Source organism: Rhinoderma darwinii, chromosome 11, assembly GCF_050947455.1.
Source record: "Rhinoderma darwinii isolate aRhiDar2 chromosome 11, aRhiDar2.hap1, whole genome shotgun sequence".
NCBI lineage: Eukaryota > Metazoa > Chordata > Amphibia > Anura > Rhinodermatidae > Rhinoderma > Rhinoderma darwinii.
In genome coordinates, this window is record NC_134697.1 from 70,326,824 (window position 1) to 70,344,613 (window position 17,790).

Below are 17,790 nucleotides of genomic sequence, written 5' to 3' on the forward strand. Positions count from 1 at the left end.
ATTCACATATTTCCAGGAGGAATAACAGAGGAACGGCACAACCCAGAATTATTTTATGAGGAATGCAAGAATTTACACATAAGGCCGGGTTCCCACGGGACCTGGAACCCGCAGGACATTCCGTCCAAAAAATCACCCCACATTGTGGTGCGATTTTATTGGATGGAAATTTCGGTGCGGAAGAAAGGCGTTCATACTTACCCCCTCCCTCCTCTGATTTCAGCTCCGGCCTCCCTGTAGGACGTGCAGGACATGTGACACTTCAGCCTGTGATTGGCTGCAGCCGTCACATGGGCTGCAACGTCATCCCGGGAGGCCAGACTGAAGGAAGAATGAGGGCGTTTTGGGTAAGTAAATTTTGGTGCAAATTTTGTGAGCATAATTACTAAGCATCTTTTGCGCTAGGACCATCTTATGTCGTGATCTGCTACTGCATATCCCTATTAAATATTTACATAATTTACTTTTCCTAATATTTTATTAATAAAATATACACCTAGGACATTGTGTGAGGTTCTCCTTTAATGGATTATTTAAGTTTCTGTTGTTTTTAAACCCATTTAAGCTCATTGAGTTCTTCTCGCAGTTAATTTGCAGAAACTGACACTTAATGGGCATTAGCTGTGCGAGAGATGAGACGCTATGTCCGGAATGCACTGGAGGGAGGATAAATATTATTACTGATAATGTACTTACTGTAACATTCACTCGGTTTAGAACTTGTCTCATATTATTCCTGTATTATTATTTTTATTAACTGAAAGCGGAAGCAGCCTTAACCCCTTAATGACCATGCCTTTTTAAGTGTTAATGACCAAGGACTATTTTTTGTTTTTTTTACTGTCAAATTCTAATAGTCGTAACTTTTTTTTATTCCGTCGACATAGCCGTATAAAGACTTGTTTTTTGCGGGACGAGTTGTATTTTTCAATTCCACCTTTATTGGGTGCATATAATATATTCATTAACCTTTATTAACTTTCTTTTTGGAAAGAATTGAAAATAAGCAGCTATTCCAGCATAGATTTTCACATGATAAATTTACGCCGTTCACTATGTGGCATAAATATTCTATGGGTTGGCATGATTATGGGGATACCAAATATGTAAACGTTTTCTATGTTTTCCTTTGTTTGCAAAATAAAAAACCTTGTTTTTTTTTTAAATTACTTGTTTTTGTATCGCCGTATTCCAAGAGTTGTACCTTTGTTTATTTTTCCATCGATGTAGCCATATGTGGGCTTGTTTTTTGTGGGACAATGTGTAGATTTCATTGGTAGTATTTTGGGGTACATGGGACAAAGGGTATTTTCACACTCTTAACAAAAAATGCAGTACCTACCAGATCAGAACAACGGATATATTTGTCATCAAGGCCGGCCTTAGGATAGATGGCACCCCACGTGAAATTATCTTTCAGCGCCCCACCCCATCACAAAAAATGCCCCATAAAAAAATATAATGCCCTCCCCCACAGTATAATGCCCTATATAGTTCCCCACACAGCATAATGCCCCTTTAAAGCCCCCCCATACAGTATAATAATAACACAGTACACAGTATTTTGTCCTCTAATTGTGCCCACACAGTATTATGTCCACTGTAGTTCCCTCTACACAGTACAATGTCCGCTTAGTGGCCTCCACACAGTATAATGCCCCTTCCCCTGGCTGCCACACACAGCCCCCCCTTGTAGATAGTCCCCCCTGTAGATTGTGCCATGCAGCCTCCTTGTAGACAGTGCCATAATCCCCCACCTCCTCCTTGCAGACAGTGCCATACAGCCCCCACCTCCCCCTTGTAGACAGTGCCCCAAACAAAAACAAATTGTACTCACCTAGGCCCCATTCCCACTACAAACTGAGCTGCTCCACGACGGGATCCTTGCATAGGCCGGCGTGATCCTGTTGCCTAGTACAGAGTTTCCCAACCTTTTCGGACTCAAGACACCCCTGGAAAAAAAAAATTCCTCAGGGTACCCCTGCCAAATATTGTTTTGAGAAAGACAGGGAACGGCTAAAAACAAGCACTACATAGGGTATGTTCACACAGCGTTTTTTTGTAAGGCAGAAAAAAATATGCCTCAAAATCCCTTCAGGAATTTTGAGGCAGATTTTGAAATGACAGCGTTATTTGACGTTTTTTTGTGTGTTTTTTTTAAGCCGTTGAAGCTAATGCAAAAGACGTAGGCAAAAAAAACACTCCAAATGGGCGCCGCAGGTATTTTCTGCCTCCTATTAGTTTCAATTGGAGGTCAGAGGTGGAAACCACTTGAAGGCCATCAGCCCCCCACGCACAGTAAAATGACCATCAGCCCCTCCACTCACAGTAAAATGACCATCAGCCCGTCACTCACAGTAAAATAACCATCAGCCCGTCACTCACAGTAAAATCACCATCAGCCCGCCTGTAACGTCTATGGACACGGTGCGTCGTTCTGACTTACCCCTCGATGGCCGTGGGCATGGACTCCTGACTTGTGTGCAGCGTCGTCCTCACTTCCGGATAACGAGACTGTCTCCGGAGGGCGCGCACGATCTTAAAGGGCCAGTGCGCGCATATTGCAGGAAGTCTGCAATCTAGCCCAGGATGCTATAAAAGGGGCTCTGCCCTCTTGCTCTTTGCCAGAGCATTGTTTGTTACCCGAAGTTTGTCGTGCTAATGGTCTACTAGTGTCTTCCAGTTTCCCAGTGTACCCTGTTCCTGTATCCTGTTTTCGTGCTACCCAGTTTTAAGTGCCGTGCTTAGTTGTTGCCAGATTGGACTATGTTCCACACCTGTTTCGCTACACCACAGCTGACGTCTACCCACTGCCTGGTCCCAGTTGTGCCTGCCTTTCTACTGTCTACGTTGCCTCAGGTATCCTCTCTGAACTATTGACTCTGTACTTTACCTGTTTGGCCAGCTGCCGGCCACACCCCGCATCGTGACACCGCCACTCACAGTAAAATGACCATCAGCTCCCCACTTACAGGAAAATGACCATCAGCCCCCCACTCACAGGAAAATTACCATCAGCCCCGCCACTAACAGTACAATGGCCATCAGCCCCCCACTCACAGTAAAATGACCATCAGCCCCCACTCACAGTAAAATCACCATCAGCCCGCCACTCACAGTAAAATGACCATCAGTTCCCCACTCACAGTGAACTTACCATCAGCCCCACCCTCACAGTAAACTGACCATCAGCCCCCCACTCACAGTAAACTGACCATCAGCCCGCCACTCACAGTAAACTGACCATCAGCCCGCCACTCTCACTAAAATGACCATCAGCCCGCCACTCACAGATTCCCCCTGTAGATAGTGCCACACAGCCCCCTTGTAGGTAGTGCCACAGAGCCCCCTTGTAGGTAGTGCCACACAGCCCCATTGTAGGTAGTGCCACACAGCCCAATTGTAGGAAGTGCCACACAACCGCCTTCTAGGTAGTGTAGCACAGCCCCCTTCTAAGTGTGCCGCACAGCCCCCTGTAGGTAGTGCCACGCAGCCCCCTGTAGGTAGTGCCACACAGTCACCTGTAAGTAGTGCCACACAGTCACCTGTAGGTAGTGCCACACAGCCTACTTGTAGATAGTGCCACGCAGCCCCTTTGTAGGTAGTGCCATGCAGCCCCCTTGTAGGTAGCACCCCCTACTTCCTGTAGATAGCACCACTTTAGCTCCCTGAAGGAGCGGAATCCCCCTGTGGCCAGGGATTCCGCTCCTGGACGGTGCGCTTGATGTCTCTGTCCATATATGGACAGTGACATCAGGGGCAACTCCTGATGTGGAATCCTCGTCCACAGCGTTGCCGACGCTGTGATTGGGGATTCCACTCCAGGAGAAGATCCTGATGGACAGTGATGTCAAGGGCTTCTCCTGGAGTGGAATCCCCGGTCACAGCGTCGGCAACGTAGAATCACGCAGGGATTCTGCTCCTTCAGGGAGCAACAGTGGCGCAAGTAGATAGCAGAGCAGGGAGATACCTCCCTGCTGTGCTATAATGTTCAATTACCTCTGCATTCTAAGGACGCAGAAACTATTGAATATGGCATCACCACACTTGTACGAGCGCTGCGGCCCCTTCAAAACAGCTGATCGGTGGAGGTCACAAGAGTCAGACCCCAACCCATCAGCTATTAATGGTCTATCCTGAGGATAGGCCATGAATTTTTAGTGGCTGGAACTTCGATCTATTTTGAAGTCCTACTAGAGGACTTGAAGCTGCAATCAGAGGATCGCATTTATAATGCTTTAGAATACTTTGTATTTTATGTATAACTAACAGACAATCTATTAGACCATAGAGGCCACAACCTACTGTATAGCTGTCATGGGGGTCTTTGTTAGTCTCACAGCTGCAATGGTTACACATCGGTGCCCATGCGCTGGCAGTCAATCACAGCTCTGCTCCTGCGAGTAATGCTCAACGGTACCCAGGAGCATTTGACATACATGTACGCACAAATGCCTTAACCTGCTGTGCATTTGGACATACATATATGTCTAAATGCACCAAGGAGGTAATGCAGTGAAGTAATAGCACAGGAGTAATTACACGGTGATAAAGCTAAAAAATAATAGGGGAGTTTATCAACCCTTTTTGCACTCATTTTTAAAGGGGGCGGGGCCACAGCAGCCCGACACATTTATTAATATTTACGACAGAAAACTGGCATAAATTATTGTGGAAATCTCTCACTCTGTGTGGTCTAGCTCGGGCTACCACCACAACCACCGCCCTAGCAGACAATTAAATTAAAAAAATATTAATGCTTACTTCTCTGCTCCTCTTCCCCCCCTTTGAGTCCCCTCAGCATGACGCAGCTCATACATTGTACTGACGCTGGGCAGCACTAAGATGTATACAACACAGCACTGATGACCTTAAGTGCTCACCATCAGGACCGTGTATGAGCCGCGTCGGAATACTGAGGGGACCTGGAGGGGAGAAGAGAAGTGGTGAGGTGAGTATGTTTTTTTTATTTTCTTTTATGGCCGATGGTGGGATTGGATGGCACATGGCCATGGTTATTATGCCACAATTGTGGCGCACAGAATGCTGAAAGAGGCATTTGCCTCCAGTCTTAATAATTTCCCCCTCAAAGTATACAGTGATGTCACAATAGTGATATAATAAATACTAGTATTCCCTTATGTGTCAAAGAAGTCTTTAGGCACCCTGAGACAAAGGTGTCCCTGCAATCCCTGCCCCCTCTGTTATTTCTCTCTATAGTGGCTGCAAGGACTAGATGTATGTATCTACATTTTTCCACCATATTTTCACCAAACAAATTTATTTTATTGCTCCAAAACATTTAAGTATTAAAGCAGATTAATCAAAATAAATATAGCATTGATAAACATTCTACCATTTTTACTTGATAATCATTCTACCATTTTTTACTTATTTTTTTACTTATAGTCTCTATATAGACTTCTATGTTTCCATGGCTACAAACTACAAACCTTGTGTATTCTGATCTTGCTACATCTAACATATATTCAGTAGCTTAGGAAAAAGCAGGGGCCAGATGAAAAGACGTATGACTGAAAGATTAGACTACACAGGGTTTGTTTGTAGTCTGTAACCATGGAAAAGCATAGTCTAGCTCTACATATGGCAGAGGAGCTATTGCATGAAAGCCGACATTTTCCACTAGTGTTACAGTGCGACCCTTTAACTGTACAGGATAGTAACAGTTTACATAAAATTTATTTTAAGGTAACATTTAAAAATGTTTCCTGCAATGACTTTACTTATTGACCACAGCAGTGCAAAAACATTTAGAAATTCTGACTTCCTGAGCACATAACATTGCTACTGAGAAAAGTTTACTGCAAAAGAGTAATTATGATTGTTCATTTAGGTTTCCTCTGCTCTTAGGAGTTTTTGAGGCATGTCTGATTTTAATTTTGAATTAATATTGTCGTGGCCATTGGTTTTAGCACCACAGAGGTAACGGTTTTATTTTTAGTCTTTATGGATAAAAAAATTCTGATGTCTATGGCTAGCTTAAGACCGCTTTATCACATTTGAGAGGAATTGAAAATAGAAACATTGATGATGGGATAAGTCGTTTCCCAGGAGAACTCTTGTCAATTACATTGCATTCGGAATGTCTTTAGACCCTTTCAATTTTTTCACATTTTACACCTTGTCACTAAAATAAAAATAATTCAATTTTTCCCATCATTCTGTCCTCAATACCCCATAATGAAATATTAAAACGGAATTTTAGAAATCTTTGCTAATTTATTGAAACTGAAAAAATATTGCATTGACATAAGTATTCAGGCCCTTTTTCTCAGTACTTCGTCGAAGCACATTTGGTAGCGATAACACACTCCAGTCTTCTTGGGTATGATGCCACAAGGTTTACACACCTAGATTTGAGGATTTTCTGCCATTCTTCTCTGCAGATCCCCTCAAGCTGTATTAGGTTGGATGGGGACCGTAGGTGGACAGCCATTTTCAGGTCTCTCCAGAGATGTTCGATTGGGTTTGAATCAGTACTCTGGCTGGGCCACTCAAGGACATTCACAGAGTTTTCCCTAAGCCACTTCTGTGTTGTCTTACCTGTCTGCTTAGGGTCATTGTCTTGTTGGAAGGTGAACCTTTGGCCCAGTTTGAGGTCCCAAACACTCTGGATCAGGTTTTCATTACTTTGCTCCGTTCATCTTTCCCTCAACCCTGACCAGTTTCCCTGTCCCAGCCATGGAGAAATGCCTCCACAGCATGATTCTGCCACCACCATGCTTCACTGTAGGGATGGTATTGGGGAGGTGATGAGCAGTGCCTGGTTTCCTCCAGACATGACGCTTAGAATTGAGGCCAAAAAGTTCAATCTTGGTTTCATCACAACACAGAATCTTGTTTCTCACAGTCTGAGAGTCCTTTAGGTGCTTTTTTACAAACTCCAGGCGGACTTTAATGTGTCTTTTACTGAGGAGAGGCTTCTTTCTGGCCACTCTGCCAGAAAGTCCAGATTGGTGGAGTGCTGCAGTTATGGTTGACCTTCTGGAAGTTTCTCCCATCTGCATACAGGATATTTAGAACTCAGCCAGGGTGACCATTGGGTTTTTACCAAGGCCCTTCTCCCCCGATTACTTAGTTTGGTGGGGCAGCCAGCTCTAGGAAGAGTCCTGGTTGTTCCAAAGGTCTTCCGTTCAAGATTTATGGAGGCCACTGTGCTCCTGGGAACTTTCAGTGCAGCAGACATTTTTTGTTCCCTTCTCCAGATCTGTGCCTCCACAATCCTGTCTCTGAGCTCTACAGGCAGTTCTTCCCTCCTCATGGCTTGGTTTTTGCGCCGATATGCATTGTCAGCTGTGAGACCTTAAATAGACAGGGGTGTGTTTACAAATCATGTCCAATCAAATGAATTTACCACAGGTGGACTCCAATCAAAGTGTAGAAACATTTCAATGCTGATCTAGAGAAATGGGAGGCCCCAGAGCTAAATTTAAAGTGTCATAACAAGGGTCTGAATACTTGTAGATTTAGCCATCTTTATCTTGACTCTGATAATTTGCTGCAGCGTGATATCACACAACAAAAGCCATTGAAAAAGTCAAGATAATGGATCTTGCCCGGTGTATTTAATGCGTTAAAAGTCAAGATAAAGACGGCTACATGTGTTTGTCCATGCAAATTTTGAGTTTTTCATTTTTAATAAATGTGCAAAAATTTCTAAAATTCTGTTTTCACTTGGGTATTGAGTGCAGATGTAAAGGATCTGCCAGGCACAGCTTCGGGGTTAACTTCCTTAGGTAATCAGTCTTCACCTGAGTCTATCTCTCTGAGACTGACTCCAGCTTCCACCACTCAGGCTGGCAGGCTTAGGAGTGGGAGAGCCTATCACAGCCTGGCCAGACTCAGCTAGCTCCCGCCCTCTGTCTATTTATACCTGCCTTTCCTGTTCCTCCTTGCTTGTGATTCTTTCCGTGTGGTTTCCTGGCCCAGCTACAGCTCCTAACAATTTGATCCTGCTCCATTCTGACCCTGGCTTTCTGACTACTCTTCTGCTCTGCGTTTGGTACCTCATGCTCTCCTGGTTTGACTTGGCTCGTTCACCACTCTGTTGCTCACGGTGTTGCCGTGGGCAACTGCCCCTTTCCCTTTGCTTTACATTCCCTTGTATGTTTTGTCTCGTGCACTTACTGAGCGTAGGGACCGCCGCCCAGTTGTACCCCGTCGCCTAGGGCGGGTCGTTGCAAGTAGGCAGGGACAGAGTGGCGGGTAGATTAGGGCTCACTTGTCCGTTTCCCTACCCCTATCATTACAGCAGAATGATGGGGACAATCTTGATTTTTTAAAATTTTAGCATATGGCCTCAATATAACCAAACATAAAAAAAAGTGAAAGGGACTGAACACTTTCCTAATACACTGTAAATTAATGGATGGGAAGATTTTTTTTATGGTTACCGCAGTCCTGGATATATTTAATGTAATGCAGTACAATACAACAAGAGCACATTCTTAAGTGGAACCGGTCAACAAGATCATGCTGCTATGTTTTTTGGTCCCATCCGAACCCCCCGTTAACTATGATTGACAGGTCTTTGCCTATTTGTGTATAGGGTCATAGTGATCCAAGCTGTCCAACAGGCACTTCTCTAGCCTGGCACATAACACTGACCAGAACCACCACTGACCACTGATTAAAGCTCTGTTTTCTTTATAAAGAGGAAGCGCTTTAGATTTAAACAAGCTTAAGATCGTGGAACCTGTGCCCACTATTAGGGCAGCATGGTCTTACTGATATACTCCTTTTAATTATGCATTTTACAGCAGTTTGTTCATAGTGCAGTGGATTAAACTGCTTAAATGGAACAAAAACATTGGATTTAGACAGAGAAATATTGTATCATGGTTCCACTAGGAACCTTGCAGACCCAAGTCAGCAAATCTAAATGACAAATTATTTACATGACACTTGCATTGTCCTTTCCCTACTGTTGCTTGAACTGCACTATACCTATTTTGCTGAATTGCTAGATGCTTAGAAATATTAATCACCATAAATATTGACAGCCAGAATGTTATGGCTGCGGGAAGCATTTTCCCCCTAATTGCATATAAATAATTTGATGTTGTTAATCCAGTACAATAAACTGTCATATGGCTGAAACTCTACATCAGGGGTTTAGCCTCATACAATTTCTTAATGGTAGAATATTGACCCATGCAGCAGGACAATAGCAAATAATTCCATGAGTTTCAGGACACACTTATTTGAAAACTAAAGGATTGGATGTCCATGTTTGAGGGCACCTTACACTGATGTAGTGAATAGGTTGAATTTTTTTAACCCACCAGTACGCCTTTTCACGGCAGTCACTAAGGGACGTTATTCTGATGCATACACCATTTCATTCCGCATTGGAATAAGCCCGGCATCGGTGTCACGTGCCTGGAGGAGTGGGCGCTTGGCTGTCTGATGACAGTCGCGCACCTACTCTAATGGCTGCAATCAGACTTTACTCTGATCGCAGCCCTTTAACCCCTTAGATGCAATGGTCAATAGAGGCCACGGCATGTAAGTGGTTTACAAAAAGAGGAGACTCCCTGTGTCACCCGTGGTGGCCCGCGAATGCGAATTTCCGATGGGTTGCTATGGCAGTCAGGGTCCTAGTAAAGGCCCCAAGGCCTGTTATGGTTATATGCCTATTATGCTGTGCCAAAAGCAAGGTCTAATAGATTGCCTGTAATGCCTTGGTATATTAAATATACCAAAGCATTATATAAATGAACAAAGCATCACATTTTAAAGTCCTTTACAAAGTGGTAGTAAAAAAATTATAAATTAATGTGCAATAAAAATTAATTAAAAAACAGTGCACAGTAAAAAAATAAATCATAAGACCAGATTTTTCATAAAAAGTAGTTTTATTTTGTCAGTGTAATAAAACCCCCAAAAAGTACACATATATGGCATCGCCGTGAATGTAATAACTCGAACAATAAAGTTGATGTATTATTTAAACTGCAAGATGATTGACAAAAAAAACAGCAACAGAATTTCTTTTTTTTCCATCTCCATTCACTAATTTTTTTTTATAAAAGTTAATGAAAAAGTCCTATGTACCCCAAAATGGCACCAATGAAAAATATATCTCAACCAGCAAAAAACAAGCCCTCATATGGCTATATCGACAGAAAAATAAAAACGTTAAGGCTCTTCGAATGACCTTACTATCATCCCGATCCTGACAACATTCATGATGTTTTTTCCCCCAGTTATTACATTATATGTTTGATATTAAGGAAATTTCCAATGTTCTGGAAACTCAATACAACAAGGCACCATACATTTTCTTTTACTCAATTTAGAGCCCAAAAAATGCAAGTAGCTCTTGTAGCATTCAAACATTTCAAAATAGTGAGATGTGTAAAAAAAATATATATATATTGTACTTTGATTACTACAAACTCCACATTTCTTTTATTTTAGAATTTGATGACCACTGGAGAAATGGTTCTAAAACAGTATAGATTTCCTTCATTGAGTTGACAGTCATTATTATTTACAAGTCAGGAAAAAGGCAACATTAAAATCAAATCTCTGTGACCCTATTCAGAAATCTTTCTGCAGATAGATGCTGACAAGTACTCAGGCTAATCGAAAACCTCTTTACTGATGAAAATGTTCAAGTAAATGAATGTGCTATATGTTTAAACCCTTAGGTCAACTGATCAGTAGAGATAGCAAGATCCATTTGACCATTGGTAAAGCCTATCATAATAAGTGATGCCAATTCCTGATCATCGGGGTCTGACTGCCAGGACCCCCATCAATCCCAAAAGCTTAGCTATAACTGCAGCTCGTTCAGTGTTTCCTAGCATATCAAGGCTTTGGCAACCTGCTGTGCAGGGAATTGAAAACGACACCATTCACTTGAATGGAGCGTTGTTGCAGTTCCCCTGCAGAACGAGTTTGGCGAGGATCATAGAGGTTGAACCCCAATGATTATAATATCCTAGCAATGTGCCATAACATTATCAGATGTTATTACCCCTTTAATCTATAGTTATTTACCTCTTCAGCAGGGAGATATAATATTTATTGTCATTAAAAAATTATATTCTAATCTCTAATAACCCACCGGTTATTTCCGCCAATGTAGTATAGAGGGCAGAAGTCCTCGTTTCAAATATCGATAAACTTCAGCAGCCTGTCTGATGTATGCTGAGTGAAACCAACGTCACTTGCTGTAGTAGTCCTTTTATCAATATCATACTATTTGCTTTAGACTGGTTTACAAATATAAGAGCCTCGTTTTTTTTGCATTATATGTTATTGATGATTATATTTAATAAAGATTTTTTTGTACTTTTGTATATCATTTAGTATACTATTTCTTTAAAGGGCTATGTCCCTTCATGGTTCGTTTTTAGGTTGTCTATTTGGTTTACAAATGTAGCCTTTGGCCCTTAGTTGGAAAATTATCAATACTGGGACAGCTGGTATGCCCTGGCTATTTACACACAGGTACATTTTGGGATGGTAGTTTTTATATGAAAAAATAGTCCCCTTCGATATCCACAATTCAATCACTTTTCTACAATATCTGAGATAATGCTGTTAGAGCAGTGACAGCAATGAAGTGGAAGCAGCGCTTACGACTCCTTCATAACAGCTGATCAGTATGGGTGCTGAGAGATGGACCCCCACCGATCAAATGTTGATTGCCTATCCTAAGGATAGGCCATACATTTCTTCTAACTGGAATACTCCTTTAAGAAAATCTGTCTGGCTATTGAGATAGCTCTCCATCAGATCGATTATCCAACAAGAATTGAAATTGGTTTGTTTGGTAGCAAAAAAACACAACAACCAAAAAATGTGTACAATTCCGTGACAAATAGGGTATGATGTGAATGTGATAATTTTCTGCATGCCCTTAAATCAGCACTGATTTTTTTTTTCTGCAACACGTGAATAGGGTTTTATAAAACTTCATTCACTATTATTGTACTGCACTTTGTTGTGGATTTTCTTTGCAGAATCCTCACCGAAAATCTGTGCCGACTAACCTTATGTGAATGTGGCCTAGTGTACCTTTTTGGAAAATAACTGTCCTTTTCAGTGAAATGAACAAAATAATGTAAAGTTTCAGTCCGCTCAGTTGTGCTTAAAAAAGGCTTAATGTAGAAGAGGATCAACTTTTTCAAAATACTGTGGACCACAACGATATAAAACATCCAGTGGCGGATTAAGTAGACCATAGGCCCTGGACTCTTCCCTAAACTTGCCCCCCCCTTCTCCACCGCCACTCTGCTGTACCGTGTTTATAATCAACACCACCTTTTTGTGTGAGAATTGACAAATGGGTTTTACGTACGATTCCCCTTGTCAAAGGGCTGTATCCCTACATAATGACAGTCTAACCATCACTGACAGCATCATACTGTGTAGGGACACATTCTGCTGATAATGGGAATGATAACACCCATTCGTATATTAGTCCTGGGCTACACAAACACTTTTTGTGGAATACAAGGATTTTCTATAACAGACATGTCAGAGGTGACAGATTCTCTATAAACCCAGTAACTCACAGGGGACATCTTCTCTAATGGGAGTCATTCTCTTTTCTTCTCCATCTGACACAGACAGTTATGGTGACTTCTCCTGATGACTGCACAGTTTCCTGATGAGACATCTTTGCCCCCTGCTTCTGCAGTCATTTCCAGCCTCTACAGAAACACAAAAAATGAGACACCAAACCCCCTAAAATGTTCCATATGCCAGACCAGACCCTAGAATACATACAGACCCCAGACCTTCTAAACTATTACAGTCCCCAGACCCCCTAAACAAATACAGACCCCAGAACAAGCACACTAAATAAATACAGACCGCAGACCAGACCCCAATATTACAGACCCCAAGTCCTGACCCCCAAAACTAATACAGGCCCCAGACCCCTAAATAAAGACCCCCTAAACTAATCCAGATCCCCTAAATACAGACCTCTTAATACAGACCCCTAAACTAATACAAACCCCTAAATACAGACCCCAGACCCTAAACTAATACATACCCAAAACCCCCTAAGTACAGACCCCTAAACTAATACAGACCCCAGACCCCTAAATATAGATCATAGACCCCCTAAACTAATAGATCCCAGAGCCCCCAAATACAGACCCCTCCACTAATACAGACCCCAGACACCTTAAATTAACACAGACTCCATATACTTACATAGCAGCTCAGAGTCTTCTCTATGGAGTCTTGCTGCTGTACTAGGACCTACCTACATGGTCATGTGACCTGCAGTTCTTTCAACAGTAACAAGAATTGCAAACATAAGGTCATCTGACTTTATGTCTACAGTCCTTTTGCAGGACATACACAATGCAGTTTTGTCATGTTTTTTTGCCGAGATTTATGTGGAAAAAAAACACTGCAACACAACTGCAATGTACTTTGGCCAACTATGGGTCCCCCGGGAGCTTTGGGCCCCGGACTGCCACCCCAAACACCCCTATGATGATGCACCACTGCAAACATCCCCTTTAGGCCTTCTTCACACACAGAAAATGTATGGCATTTTTAACTGCATCAGAAATCCATCTAAAATCACTAGTATTATTAAAATGAAACATGCAGATTTTTAAGGCATTTTTAGTGGCGTTTTTAATTTCGTGTTATTTTGTACATGCTTTAGTTATGCTGTTTTTGAGGTCCTATAGGGAAGCCTATGGGAAAAATGCCTGAAAAAAAACACCATACCCAGAGCATGCTGCATTTGGAAAAAAATGCAACTGATCACAGTTTCTTGTAGTGCATTTGATATTTTACTATAGACTTTAACATCTAAACTTTTCACATCTAGCCGCACTTAAAACTGCGTGAAAAAACACTTCGAAAAAAGCAGCAAAACGCTGTGTGTGTGAATCCAGCCTTAACCTTTAAGTTCAAGGGCATTGATACTTTTCCTATACCTCTTCTATATTGTACAGCTATGAAGGGCGGGCTATAGGGGACAAACTGGACAATTGCCCAGTGCCCCCATCATTTTAGGGCCCCCTGCCAGAGGCTGCTACGGGAACCACTCCACCCGGCCCATAACATTTATGGCCCAGGCGACAGCCACATTCACTTGCATCTATGTCCTCAGGACGCAGATACAAATTAATATTATAGGCTGCAGGCCACGTTAGGCACTGGGAAGAAACCCTGCGCAGGCTGACGTGATGACGCCACTGCATCACGCTGATCTGCGCATGCATCCAGTCTGGAGACTGTACATCGCTCAGGCCGTCGAGGAAAGAGGGCAAAGTAAGTATAATTTTTTTTTTTGGTGGCTTTGTAGCCATATACAAGGGGACTGTGTAGCACTAGATACAAGGGGCTGTGTGGCATTACTAAGGGGTGCCTGTGTGGAACTATCTACAAGGGGTGTCACTGATTGAAAAAAAACGCTCACTGGGGTCGAAACGTCGCTTTTTATGGTGAAATAAAGACACCTCTTTTTTTATACCTGTATAAACGTGTGCCCTGCAGTTTTCTACCTTCTTGCGTCTGCTTTGGAGTTGGATTGGCTACTACTCGACACTATCTGCACCGATTACATTTTTTTTTCCTGTTTAAATGCTCCCTGTGAATGTTCTCTGGGACTGTGATGTGCTGCTGATATCTCTCTCTTTTGGCTATCTACAGGGGGCTGTGTGTGGTGCAATCTATAGGGGTCTGTGTGTGGCATTATCTACTAAGGGGATTGTGTGAAACTATATACAAGGGAGATGGGCTGTGTCGCACTATATACAGGGGGAGCTGTATGGCGCTATCTACAGGGGGGCTTTATGGCAATATCTACGGGGCGGGCTGTATGGCACTATCTACAAGGGGAGGTGGGGGTGCTAAGTCTACAAGTGGGGTGTGACATGGTCCACAGGAGGGGGGCTGTATATCACTGTCTACAGGGGGACCATATGGCATAATCTACAGGGGGCACTATCTATAAGGGGCAGCTTGTGGCTTCTAGGTGGAGGGGGCCCAGTCAAAAGTTTGCTATGGGGCCCAGTCTTTCCTAGTTATGCTCCTGATTCCATCCATGTGTAAAACTATAAACAATTCTGATTTTTGTTTTTATAATTACATTATTAGATATGGAGATCTAGCAGACACACATCTGTATCGTATTTCTTGACTTATAGATCTTTTCTTAGCTTTTGCCTACTTGGTGAATAATTATCTATGATGTACATGTTTTCTAAATCTTTCCTGTTGTCTCAATAACTGAAGAGGGGTTCAGTGAAGAAGAAGTAACTAATATGCTGTTTTATGAAACTTGCCCAATGCCACAAAAAGCACAATTTTGGGGGGTTAAAATGCACATTAAAGTGGTTTTCCCATGAAGGACATTTATGACATATCCATAAGATATGTCATAAATGTCAGATAGATGCGGGTCCCACCTCCTGCACCTATCTCTAGAACGGGGCCTTCTAAACCCGGTTCTGGCTTTTTGTGGCCGGCAGTCAGCGTGAGCACATAAAGCTAGAACATCAGATAAATGCGGGTCCCACCTCTGGAACACACACCTTTCACTAGACCTCGTTTAACCACACTGTGTTGCAGCTGAAGCATGTGATTTCCTACCATGAAGAAGGAAACAGCGTAGCTCGTTGAGCTACGCTGTTTCCGTAAGGCCCATAGAACTGAATGGTAGTTATGGAAACAGCGTAGTTCAGCGAGCTATGCTGTTTTCATAATTTAATGTCGGGAATCACACGTTTCATCCACAACACAGAGCACTAGAACGAGGTTTAGTGGGCCCCGTTCTAGAGATAGAGGTAGGACCCGCATCTATCTGACATTCATGACATATCATGTGGATATGTCATAAATGTCCTCTATGGGAAAACCCCTTTAAGGCTCCGTTCCGACGGTCCGTCAAAATTTGTAGTCGGTACGGAGCCCTGACTGGCACAAATGGAAACCAGAGGTTTCTGTTTCAATCACCATTGATTTCAATTCGATCCGGTGCCAATGGTTTCCGTTTGTCTCCCTTGTGCAAGGCAAGACTTCTTCATGGTAACAGTATATTACATAGATAATTAGGCAAAAAGTTTTTAGGCAAAAATATATAAAGACCAAACGGCTAACCTAGGACATATAGCATATGGCGGAACAGTGCCATTTGACAAAGAGCATATTATGAAACCTCAAATAGATTTTCTTTTTCTTTTTCAATTTCCATCTCATTCATAGATATGAAATTGGTCCTCTCCTGCTTATAAGATATTTTCTTAATAGATATAGAATGTTTCAAGCAGGTGAATGTTATCCTAAATATTAACAGATCCATATCAAAGATAAAGAAGTATTCTGTAAAACAATGTTACTTTGTTGCCAATTGGGGATCGGACAGAAAAACTGTCAATCACCATTGGCTTTAAAAGACGCCAAGAACCGAGCGTCTCCGCCACTAGAAGAAGCTGACTGACGTCAGCAAAACGTGCGTCGGGACAAACCCGGCTGTAGGTTAGGCACAGCTTAATCGAGGGATGGTGATACATGCTCGTAGCTTTGAACCATAGTTACCCCGCTCTGCTTAATTTATAATGTTTGCAAAGTGGGGTATTCACACAAGAAGTTACGCTACTCTAGAACTTTATTGGGTGACCCAACAGCAGAATTTTTGAAGGAGATGAAGATCTGACCGAGAGATGTAGTCAGTGGTTGGACCATGAGCTTCACCACTTAGTATACAAAATCCCGTCCTATACCCACGATACCATGCAGATTTTGAAGGAGCTGGATAATGCCAATTTGGACAAGGATCTGATGTAGAAAGTCTATACACATGTATAGGGCACGATCTGGAATATGAAGTCAACTACAGTCCTAAGAGGCGAGAATTTGTAATAAGTGCACTGAAATTCATTTTGACTAGGAATTATTTATTATTTGAAATTATTTTCTTCCTAAGGAACCAAAGGAACAGCGATGGGTGCTGTATGTGCACCCACCTTCGCTAATTTGTTCTTTGTGTGGTGGGAAGAGGAATTTGTTTTTTGTGACCAGCTATCCAAATATACTAACAATATAATATGGCGTCGTTATATTGACAACGTCATATTCATTTTGCGTGGACTGGAACAGGAGTTGATTAACTTTCTTCATCGCCTTAACGAAAATAAACGCAATATCAAATTAACATTGAATTATAGTAAAACGGAAATTCCCTTCCTAGACATCAAAATCTGTATCAATCAAAAACGAGAAATCGAGACTGATCTCTACAGATAAGAAACAGCAACACATAGTCTCCTTGATGCGAGAGGTGCTCATCTGTGGAGAACTATCAAGGAAATCCCCAAGGGCGACTTTCTGAGGTTGAGAAGGAATTGCTCAATCTTTGAGAAATTCAAACTTGGGGCTATTGGTTTAAAAAACTGTCTAAGAGAAAGAAATTACTCTGGACGTCAAATCAAATATGCCTATAATACAGCTCTTCGGACAGATCGAAACAGATCAAAACAACTTACTGATAACTAAAGATAAAGACACAGTCAATAATAGTACAGATGAGGTAAGATTCATTACCACGCTGCACGATAAATGGGAACAGATGAATGATGTGATTAACAACCATTGGAAAATACTACTACTCGATCCGGACATAGAAAAACATCTAGGCCCTAAAGCATCTCTAGGCTATAGAAAGAATAACACAATTGACCACCACATAGTCAAAAGTCATTTTTCACGAGTGCATTCGGAATCATTGAAAATTATTTTGTATCTGCTCAACACGACAACTGGGTACATCTCCTTCCATTG

The 17,790-nt window shown here is 42.2% G+C and overlaps 1 protein-coding gene across 1 annotated transcript in view; it reads left to right on the forward strand.

The window, feature by feature from the left end:
• The window catches only part of LOC142663931 (heparan-alpha-glucosaminide N-acetyltransferase-like), a 422,230-nt gene that overhangs the window by 158,680 nt on the left and 245,760 nt on the right, over nt 1-17,790 (forward strand). The gene's annotated exons all lie outside the window — the stretch shown is intronic.